At 31.9% G+C, this 11,724-nt stretch overlaps 1 protein-coding gene across 3 annotated transcripts in view; it reads left to right on the top strand.

The window, feature by feature from the left end:
• Positions 1-4,248: 4,248 nt before the first annotated feature.
• Positions 4,249-11,724, top strand: part of LOC107445290 (Sno oncogene) — a gene marked incomplete at its 3' end in the record, with an annotated part of 238,655 nt that continues 231,179 nt past the window's right edge. Inside the window, 1 exon segment of one of the 3 annotated variants that reach the window (XM_071177940.1) lies at positions 4,249-4,324. 3 annotated transcript variants of the gene reach the window in all.

The following is an 11,724-nucleotide window of genomic DNA, read 5'->3' as shown; positions in this document are numbered from 1 at the left end:
AAATTGTCAATATTGATGGATGAATCCACATTAAACAGTTGATTTGCTTAAAAAAAATATACTGCTCAAAGAAAAAAAAAGAAATCCGGTGAAGTGTAAGTAAAGTCTCCCGGTTAATAAATAATAATGAGCGAAATGCTAGAAAAAAAATAATAATAGCGAAAAGCTATAAAAAAATGATGGGAAAAAATAGCGAAAAAGCTATAAAAAAAATAACGAGCGAAATGCTTGGAAAAAAAAAAATAAATATAATGAGCAAAAAATTGAAGTTAATAAATAAAACAGCATTAATCAGCTAGTGGTATCTGTTCATCGAATTCTATCAGAGATAAAATTCTCGAAGGGGAGTAATGTGGCGTAACTACCACTATAAATATTAAATACCGAATCACTAGTATATAAGAGATGTTAACTTGATTCTATCATGAGGTACCTTTTGATAGATGAAGGTTGACATAGTCTAAGATTAAATCCCCTCAAAATAAGTCCATTTTCTATTATATACTGAAAATTAACACTTTTCTTTTAAGTGCCTCTCTATGCTCTTGAAAGCAATTTGAATGCTAACATATGCAAGTCTGGCACTACTTTATGAACATTGATTAAAAATTATTGATTTGAAACAAAGATTACAAATATTTTATTTTTGAAATTCCAATACTTCATTAATTTCAATTCTGTTCAATAGCAATTATTTTGCCAATGCTTTAAGAAATTTGGTGACAACTGAGAAAGTTGGAGTTGCATTAAGAAAGTTGGAGTTCAAAAATCAGTACTTCTGTTGACTGATAACTTTTTTGAAGGTTTGAAAAATAAAAATAAAAAAACAAATTATTGTTTTCGGTCATTACTTTACACTGAAATCAAATCCAATAAACATGTTAAGTGCCAGTTAGTGCAGTTCTCTTATAAGAGTTTTAAAAATGAATTACAATTGTCATTCAGAATAGAAAATTACAAATTTTGTACTATTAAAATTTCGAATTCTTCATTAGTTTAAAAGTCAATTCTGACATAAATAATGAAGTTAGTAATAAAGTTAGTTTGTTGTGGTTTGTTCTCATATGGTGTCAGAAAATTGGCGACAACCAACCTTAGTTAGCCATCAAAAAACTACATTTCATTTGGTTACATCTTTCTTTTTCGGTAGCAATACGTAGAAAATGATACTCTTGGCCACCGCGGCATTAATTTTTTTATTTCTAAAAGCTGAGAGTGGCATCAGTTAGCTTGTTTATAATTTTCATGGAACGTTTGTGCTTGTCGTTAGTTCTTACCTGTTTTATTAATAATAAATGTTTTGTCCTCTTTAATTCTTCGTATTTTATTTAATAATTCAAACTCAATCTGTAATATTTATAAACCCTACAAGCTGGATAAATTTTTAGAACCGTTTGCAACACAAAAAGCAGAAAATGTTTTTAATTTTAGAGGAGTTTTGGTTATATTTTACTATATTGTACTAAAAAGAAATGAATTTGGTAAGAAGAATTAATTTGGATATATTTTACTATATTGTACTAAAAGGAAAAGAATTTGGTAATTTCATTTCTGCCATAATATCAGAAATTTCACATAACGTAAATGTAAATGTTGTTTGATCTGGCAATGTATTTGTGATAAATTTAATGCGCATTAAAATTTTGAAAGAAATATGTAGATTGATAAAAGACTAAAAATTATGCATTCTAAATGTATTAGTTATAAACTTGTTGTGAGTAAAAAGCTTTTAAATATAAAATTACTTTAATATTCGAAAAGATAATTAAAATAAAGCGACTTACAATTTTCTTACTACTTTTTCAGTGTCAATTTCTTGAACTTTGAAGTCTAACTGACAATATAATTAAGTGTTCCAAATAACAATTGAATTTGTGACTATTAATTTTGAATCATTGTTGTGTAACAATTGCAAATGACTGATGCCACAGTTTTTTTAAATATACTTATACAAAAATAAATTTTCCTTTGTTGGATGCGCTAACAACAATGTGAGTTTAGTAGAGTATGAAAATGTAGATTTCAATGTGCAAAAATAACCATTTCATTTAAATGCACTCAATCATGTACCTGAACCCTTATAACAAGAAGAAAATAATAAATAAAAAAACTATTACTTTTCTAAACAAATAATTTTGTTTTACAAACATTAAGAATTAATTTTAATTACAGTTCGCAAATGTATTATTTTACAATAATTATTCATTCAATTACATATTAATTAGTTCACTTAGTTTAATTAGAGCAATTTTTCACCTTAATTTTCAAATAAGAGTATAGCATAATTTTCAAATATTTTAATTAAAATTTTTTGAAAAAATCACGTGTTTGATATAGTATGATGGTTGTTAATATAAATATTATACTAAATATTAACTCAAACATTTTGATTTCTTAATGTAGTAGTTTGAAAAAATTATCCATTGTAATTGAATTCATCCTACTTAATAAAAGAAATCAAACCTTTTGTAACCTGATCACCTTGTCTTCTAGGTTGATCATCTAGGATGTTAACCGAAGAAAAAGGACAAATATTGTCTGAAAGAGTGATTGAATGCTATTTTAAACCATTCATAAATTTATCAAAAAAAAGAAATTCAGAAATATTTTTATACAGTTTTGTATTACAATTTCACTAAATTGGTGAAATGATATAAAAATCTAAATCTTATTCCTTTTTGAGTAGACCATATCTAGAAAATATTCAAAGTTTTCACAACAAATATGTTTCTAGGTAAAACAAAATAAATCTCCAAAACGATAAAATAAATAAAATTTTACGTTTTCAACTAACATCGGCTCCTGTGCACTTTTTAATAAATAACAGACTTGCTAAATTAAAAATATCCATAAAAGAAAAAAAAATGATTTATCCGTGTTAAGCACTGTCTAATTTGACCACGCACTCTATGTAAGTTTTCACTTATCACAGTTTTCACTGTCAAAATTTCACTAGGCTATATGATATATATTCAGTAGGCTGAAAAATCTCATAAAATCGCGTTGTGGCATAGTAGGAACTTTATCTGGAGGAATAGAATATAGTTTTAAAGGTCTCTAATAGATGGCACTTTTCCCTACATTGCACGCCATGTACTTGAAAGTGAAACCTATAATTGGAAGTAATTGTTCATAAACTTAAAAGAGTTGCGCAGTAGGAGTTGGTTAATCAACGGTTAATGAAATTTGGAAAAAAAAAGGAGAGTTTGAGTTAATATTTAGTATAAGGAGAGACCATGAAAAAAAAGGAGAGTTTAAGTGCCTTACACTTGAGGCAAAGCTATAATTTTAAACTATATATGCCTTGCAATCTTGCAATGAAGAATCTATCTTGCAATGAAGAATTTATCTGGGCTTTAAAAAGTACAAAATAGCTTAAATGCTTTAAAAGTGATTAAACTTTTTTTTAAATCGCCAATTTGGCGAAATTTTTTCACGTGGATGAAAATTATCAAAATCAATACCGTATTATCAGTTTTTGCAAATTTTTATTAGCCCGATAAGGCAGCATTGGAGTAAAATTTTTAAATATTTAAAAATTAGACCACAAACGCTTTTTTTCCGTCCATATTTACGTTCTGCACCATTTTCAGAATAAACATAGAGGACGCTGGCTAAAGATAGGCTAAACTTGACCTAAAAATCATAACTAATACTAGTTGCAAACTTAGAGCAGTTATAAAAATAGTATATTATTCTAAATAAATAAATAAAAACATCTGAAACATCAGACCACCTTATACTGAAAATCAAGAGATTTATTTACGTACCAGTTCATGAGGTACTTTTGAAAAAATTTAGAATGCTTGGGTACAGTGTTCAGGCACTAACTCATGAATCATACTTGCTAACTTCTTCCTCTATAGGCGGAAGATATTTTTTCAGATAAATAAAGTGATAGGAAAACTTTACAAATTCATTTTTGATTTGACAAATTTAATTTACAATGATATTGACTAATTATCCAAATTACGCTTAAAATCAGTAGTTATTTCAGTAACAGTTCAAAAAGTGAGGGGAGCTATGACTTGCTGTTTGGCATGTACGGAATATGAATAACAAATGTCAATTTGAATCAAAAACTACAAATGTAGTAATTTGAATCTGTTAAAAATATTGAGTCGGAATAATTTCGCCAACGATTACTATAAGTTGATGGCAAATAGCGCCAATTGGCAATCAAAAATCGGTATTTTCTTTAGCTTACTTCTTTCTTTTCAGTTATCAAGGACCGCTACCAGTGATGTTTGGCTTAGGTGTGTTCTACAAGGAACCGTGTCACTACGATCTCAATCCGATGTGGGACTCAAAACAGATGAATGTCGTAAGTAACATATCTTGATTTTTCAGTTGTTACGTAGTTTTGAAAAAGCTAAGCCAGGTCTGCTAATATTTGAAGTCTGCAAAATACGCTATGCAAGGTTAAAATGTCTCGCTCAACAGAAACAGTATGTAGATTGATATATGGCCAAAAATTAGTTTGCACGGTAGTTTTCCCTTCAAATTTAATTTCTTTTAAGAATGTACTGCGAGTAAAAATGTTGTAAAGATAAAAATAGTTAAAATAATTGAAAACATACATGGAATAAAACGACTTTCATCGAAATAATTTCAGCGACGAATTCATGAATTCGGAAGTCTGACAACAGTTAAGTATTATAACAGTTGAGTATACTGACATAACAGTTAAGTATATAGTATAACATAACAGTTAAGTATTCGAAATTACAATGAAGTCTGTCATTGTTTACAATTTTGCAAAATAATTGTAAAACTGTATTTTATTGTTGTGTAAGGATTACATTTGACTGATACCACAGTAAGTTTTGATTTTTTTAATTAAAAAAATGAATCTTCCTTGTAATCGAAACATTATCAACAATGTTTGTTTGTTAGCTTATAAAAATGCACTTTTTTAATGGGTTAAAAATGTTGTTTAAATCTATCGGTTATACTATAACTCATACTATAAAGGGAAATAAGGAAAAAGTTTAACATTTCAAGGTCACGATATTAATGTTAAGTACTTTATAAATAACAAACTATTTGCATTAATCAAGACTGACAAATATTTTTTTTAAAATAGATGTCTTACCAATTGTACTTTAACTAGACATCTAGATGATTTTATTGAGAGCCATTTTAAAAATTTTCATTAGCATTTTGGAAAATCATGAGGATTTTAAATAAAAGACAAAAAAGCATTATTATTTTTTGATAAAAGATTCTGATTAAATAGTTAGGCAAAAACTCTTCCGAAATTTAATCTAAATAATTTAAAAAAATATACAAAGCCCCATTACAGATTTATTAATGCTTAGTTAGAAATTAACTTGAATCACTTCTGAGATCGATAAGTGTTAATAAAAAAAAGTTATGTTTAACTAATTGCATGCAGTGTAAACAACTCAAACATCGGTACGTAACCGTAAATTTCCACACAAATAATCTATTTAATTCTATTTCTTATCTTTTAAAATCGTTTTTGCCAAGTATCAAATTACAAGTAAAACGAGAAGCTAACATCCAAGGATTTTTTCAGGCATTTTTTGTTAATAGGCAAATTTGCAATAATTTGATGCCATATTAATAACTATTTCAATCAAAGGAACCATTTTATAAAGGTATATTTATACTTTAAGTGTTTTGATAATAAATGCATGACTACATATAAAAAAAATTTCATATTTACATAAACATAATTTCTGATAGTCGTAAGATCGTCCTTTTTTTATTGGTCTTTCTGACTGTTAGGAGAAAACATGAATTTTATCTCTCGATTTTGGTATTAGTTTCAAATATTCAGAGCAGAATTTATTGTACCTAATTTTTTTACTGGTTTGTATCAGAATATCTCAGGGGCTAAGTTTTAAGAAAGCTGTGATTAACCTTTAATTTAATTAGCCACCAACAAGGTAACTTCATCAACTATCACTTGATGATTTATGGTATAAAAGAAGATTTAACTCTTAGGCTACTAACGGGACTCATTTGTCCCAACAAATCTTTAAAAATTACTAATGGACATATGTATCCCACCATTAAGTACTGTCGGGACATATATGTCCCAGCCTCTAAATTGATAACCGCTAGTCAGAAAAATCCCAAATACTAAATTTGCCTTATTTGTAACCTATTTTGTCCTTTTGAATAATAAACGGGACAAAAAAATCATTTTTTTAAAATTCGTAGTCAAAGGGTTAAGAGGCACTTAACCAACTATCACTTAGAAATTTTTTTGTCATAAAAAAGGATTTCTTTACAGGTAACTTCACTAACTATCACTCAAAAAATGTGATAATTTATGATTATATAAGATTTTTTTAGAGAGAGATAACTTCAACTATACCACTTGAAAACTTTTAGATTTATGGTACATGTTTTTGAAGTATTTTCTCGAACTTTCAGTCAGAAAATTTATTGATTTATTTTGTATTAAAAGATTTCTTTTGAAAGGTAACTCCACCAGCTGTTACTCAAAAAATTGATGATTTATCGTATTAGGAAAATTCTTTTGCAAGGTAATTTCACCAACTACCACTTAAAAGATTTAATAAATAATTTATAGCAAACGCCATGATTTTTTTGAGAGGTAACTTCAACAGCTAAAACTCGAAATGTATTATGAATTATGGTAAATGAGAAGATTTTTCTGAGATGCAATTCCAGTAACTTAACGCGAAAAAAAAATTTTTTTTAATTATTAAAAGATAATTTTAGATGTAAGTTCATCAAGTGTCATTCAAAATACTTCTTAATTTTATGGATTTTTTTAAGACCAGTACTAGAAACAACTTTTCTGTATGTCTGGGTTTTCAGATAACTAAACCCATGTTGTCGGATGCCTTTGCTACTATGATCCCATTGTATTATTGATCTCCGAAGCTTATGAATGTGTTAAGTGCCAGTTTGGTGAGATTCATTTATTATGCATTTTGAATACGCTGTTCTGTTACTGCTTTATGATTGTGGTTAAAAATTATCAATTTGAATCAAAAGTTACAAAAGTTTTATTATTGAAATTTGAACTCTTCCTTTATTATGAGATTCTCCAACTGGAGCTTGGTCAACAACGGTTACTGAAAGTTGATGGCAACAGCGCCATTTCGCTATCATCAACAGAAATTTCTTATGCTTATATCATTCTTTTTCGTTATCCATACATAGAAAAATGTTTTCAATTCGGGAAATATCTCGGTCATATTTAACTATGTTGTTCCAGAAACTATTGGACTTTGTAAGTGCGAGTTCATGGTTAAACAGTTGTTACATAATTATGAAAATTCTAAGTTGTTTATGTGAGATAAAATATTTAAGGTCAGCTTTATACAATACAATATCCGACATTGATCTGCGATGGTTCAGGGGATAGAGCGTTCGCCTTCGTGAACCGGGTTCGATCCCAGCGATGGCTTGTCGATACGAATCCGCATCCGGCTTGCACCGACCACAGTGCTGACGTGAAATATCCTCAGTGGTAGACGGATCATGGGTTAAAGTCCCCTTGTCGTCAGGCTAACCATGGGAGGTTCTCGTGGTCTCCCTCTCCATATAACGCAAATGCGAGTTAGTTCCATCAAAAAGTCCTCCGCGAAGGCAAATTTCTCCCAATACTTGATCCAGGAGTTCCCTTGTCTTCTGGAATGGGTTCAAAATTTGTTGGGATCAAAGGATTGTAGGATTGTACAATCAAAGGATTTGTAGGAAAAAAAAACATTTAAAAAGCGTCACTATTATATTGATAAAATAATGTTGGATAAATAAGTAGGAAAACGCTCTCACTAAATTAATTTAATATACGTAATGTATACACTGAAATATTCAGAATTATTGGTGCAAACTTATGAAAAAAATTACCCTTTTGTTTGAAATTCGCAATTTAAAGAAAAATACCATTGAAGGAAGTGGGCATAGTACTAAACCTAATGAATGGTAGGGAAAAAAATTGAAAATCGCAATTGTTTGAAATTCACAATTTTTCTATTTCAAACGCAATGTTCAACTCCGTAGCCTTGTAAATTTGAACCCAATCAAAATACAAGGGAACTTCTGAATCAAGTATTGGGAGAAATTTGTCTTCGTGGAGGACTTTTTGATGGAACTCACCCGCATTTGCGTTACATGGACAGGAAGACCACGAGAACCTCCGACGGTTAGCCTGATGGCAAGGGAACTCGAACCCAAGATCCATCTACCACTGAGGATATTTCACGTCAGCACTGTGGTTGGTGCAAACTGGATGTGGAATTCGTATCGACCAGCCATCGCCGGGATTCGCCTCACCTCATTGGAAGGCGAAAGCTCTATCCCTTGAGTTATTGCGACTTAACTATATTTATTTATCAAAATAAAATATTAAAAAAATTTGATTAAACAGCCTTAAACAGTAAGAACAGCAATGGCAGTAGGTCTCTAAAAAAGAGATTTTCGTCTTCTAGCCATAACTGAGATATCCTTGTAACCCAGAAATTGTATTTTTATTTATGTCAATATTCATTGTAAGAAAAATAAATAAAAATTTTCGATTCTATTTATATTAATTTAAAAAATATTTTAAATTTTTGTTTGGAATATCAAATCTACTTGACTAGACAACATTAAAAGAGGAATTTTGGTGAGATTCGAACCCTGATCACCTCATTGGAACACTCTATCCCCTGAGCCATCGCAAATACTTTGTAATCAGTTCACCTACCTAATACTAAATTATCATCAGCTCCCCTTTCTACTTCCAGCTACTCACGCAAAAAATAATAATAATAATATAATAATTTGCTCTGTGTAATAATAGTGATCTGAATAATTTATAATCTACTGATCAAATCTTCACGTTATAGCAGTTAATGGCTCGAGGGGAGTGACTTCAAATATACTAATCAATTAGTGCGGACGATATTTTAAGTTGCGAAATCAGAAAAGGAGGCGGATTAAAGCGACCCAGGCAAATATGCCCATACGCAGAGAAATTTGATGTCTCGCCGTTACGAAAGAACCCGCAAAGTATTTGAGGCCAAGCAGAAGGTGGACTCTCAGGCACAAGGCCCCGAGAAACGCTCGAAAAGGAGCACCACAAGTAGCGGCGGATGGCAAAGGAGGCAAGGAAGGGAAACACACTGCACGATGAGGCCGGGTGGAAGCGGAGACTTCGAGTCTCGGCACCAGCCTGGATCGACAGCAGTCGAGCGGCCACCAGGAACTCCAATCACTCTCTGACCAATAGGCCCACAAGGCCTCCTGTCCCAGAACCATGTTTTATTAAAAACATTAAATTACTAAAATCAATTTAAAACACATTTCAAAAATACAAAATGATGAGCGAAGCTCAAAAATTGATATTACATGAGTCGCAGGAGTATGCCCAAAGGCTTACAAATGAGGAGTAGGTGGCTTAAGTTCTGTATCTCGTTCGTTTTTGAATCATGGTCTTTGCCCATTGGTTCGAGGAACAGCCTTGATGCGTGACGCTGTGGTTGGTTTTATGCCCTAAACGAAACTTCGAGTTTGCCTCGACGCAGTTGATGCATGAACTCTTTTCCTTGCATTCGCTCTTTCTGTGCCCACTCAAGCAGCAATTGACGCATGTTTCCTCGTACTGGCAATGCTTTGCTGAGTGTCCGAGCCTATTGCAGCGCAAGGGCCTGAGGTATTCTTTGACTTTGTGGGTGTGCCAGCCGAGGCTGACGCTGCCCTTTCTGACAATTTTGCCGAAAAAACTAGGGTCAAGACGAACTACCCAATGAACGCCTTTTTTTAGATTTGATTGAGAACAAAGCCTCCACCTCTTTCTCATTAATCTCTCTATTAGTCTCTTCTAACCTGGAAACCAGATCCTCTTCACTCAAAGTCTCCTCAACTTCATAAATCATGGCTCGTAGCTTAAATCTCTTAATTTCTTGGCACTCCAGGTCTTTGCTCAACGGGGTTCGTTTAAATCCTTCTAAAACTTTGTGTCGCTCTTCCTTTCCATTTTCAGGAGCGCACCCCCGTCTCTTGTCTTTCTTATACTCTTTAACCCGATGAGGTCCGTAGGTTCGAAGTACTCTTTAACCTTCTGAACGGTATAACCCTTGACGTTCTCGTTCTTTGGCTTTATAATAATGCAGAAATCTGCTTTCACTGCTGGGGCTCCAGATGTGGCGTCTTTCCCAATCACCTCTCCGTACGTTGGCGCTCTTTTCTTTTTGCCCTTTAAAGCAACTTGCAGTGCTTTTTCCGTCTGGTCATGGGACCCCCTAGTGTAAGAAAGCAATTCATTTTGCCTATTAACTATGTCGCTTAGTTCGAAAACTATGGACCAAAACTGTCCTGCTTCGACTTGGCCAATTTTCTTGCCAGTGTTGGTGTTCATGAATCTACTGAACTTCTCAAAAATGAATGCTTTGGAATTCGCTCACTCCTTTTGACTATCCTCGAAAGAGTCCTCAAAAATCTCATGCAGTTCCTCTACCTCCGCCTCACTATCGGACATATTAAATCAATTAAACTTTTCGATCAACAGTCTAAAATCAGTATTGCGCCAAAGACACTAAGACAGAATTGCAGTTTTCGGTTCACCGTCCCCTCCGTCTACGTTTGCCGTCAAAAGATGTTACTCCCTCGAACCGCGAAGAGGTGTAGAACGGGTTTAATTGCTAGTGGTTGATGGTATTTGGTGAACCGTTTAAGAGTTTGGCGCGGGGAATAGACTCTGGGCCTTGTTCCACCGCGGGTATTTGGTGAGCAAACTACCTTTTGTGACTATTCTAAGGGACTCGAGTACGAAATCAGGAAGGAAAAACGAACTTTCTCTGAATAAAAATGCCTTTTTTTCAACGGATTTGGATTTCTGACCATAAAACTATTGGGGGGGGGCAATCTAAGCAATATAATCCTAATAGTTTGGTCAGTTAAGACAGTGGTCCAAAAATTTGTAGACCCTTAATTTTATTTCTTGATTTATTTATTTATTATTTTTTTGACAATTTTGTCAGATCTTGGGAACTTTTTAGAGTCGAAAATTTTCTGTGTACAATTATAAAATTTGTTTATCCAAGAATAATTTAGGCAAAAAATAATTTTTTAATAATTTAATATTTTTTTATAATTTTATTTAGTAATAGTCAGAAACATTTTCTCAGAACATAACTTTTTACGTCATTTTAAGGAATATAATTTTATAAGGTAAAATGTAAAGTTTTAACGAAATCATTCATATAGTTTCTGAGATATGGAATTTTAAATAGACAAATTTTTTACAATTCATGATTAACGAGTCCATATTGTGCATAATCTTTTTCATTTAGTAGCGATGGTGAAAGCATACATCTTAGCCTTCTCCAAGCTGGAGATGGGGGGGGAGACCCATGTCCTGTCTAAGCTGACGGATTTTATTTAAGCATGATAAACAACAAAAAACACAAGCAAAAACATTGCTCCTGCGTTATATAGGATGATTAAAAGTTGTGAAGAGGCCAGTCACTATAGCCTTTTTCTGTATTCTTACGCCTCATCAAATTATTTATTACTCATAGAAAATCGTTTAATCCTTCCTTATATGGAAGTGAAAGATCTTAAAATAACTTCTCTTTTGAAGTATAAATCTAATTATTATTCATTGGCATGTTTTTAGCCTTGAAGTCCCAAAATAGAATTTCTACCCTTATCCTTTACTAAAGATATTTAATGAAAAGGAATGAAGTTTTAATGCTTTTATTAATACAAAAGTATTTAATTTTTGTATTACAT

The sequence above is a fragment of the Parasteatoda tepidariorum genome, chromosome 2 (assembly GCF_043381705.1).
Source record: "Parasteatoda tepidariorum isolate YZ-2023 chromosome 2, CAS_Ptep_4.0, whole genome shotgun sequence".
Taxonomy (NCBI): domain Eukaryota; kingdom Metazoa; phylum Arthropoda; class Arachnida; order Araneae; family Theridiidae; genus Parasteatoda; species Parasteatoda tepidariorum.
This window is presented reverse-complemented; position numbering and strand designations above follow the sequence as displayed.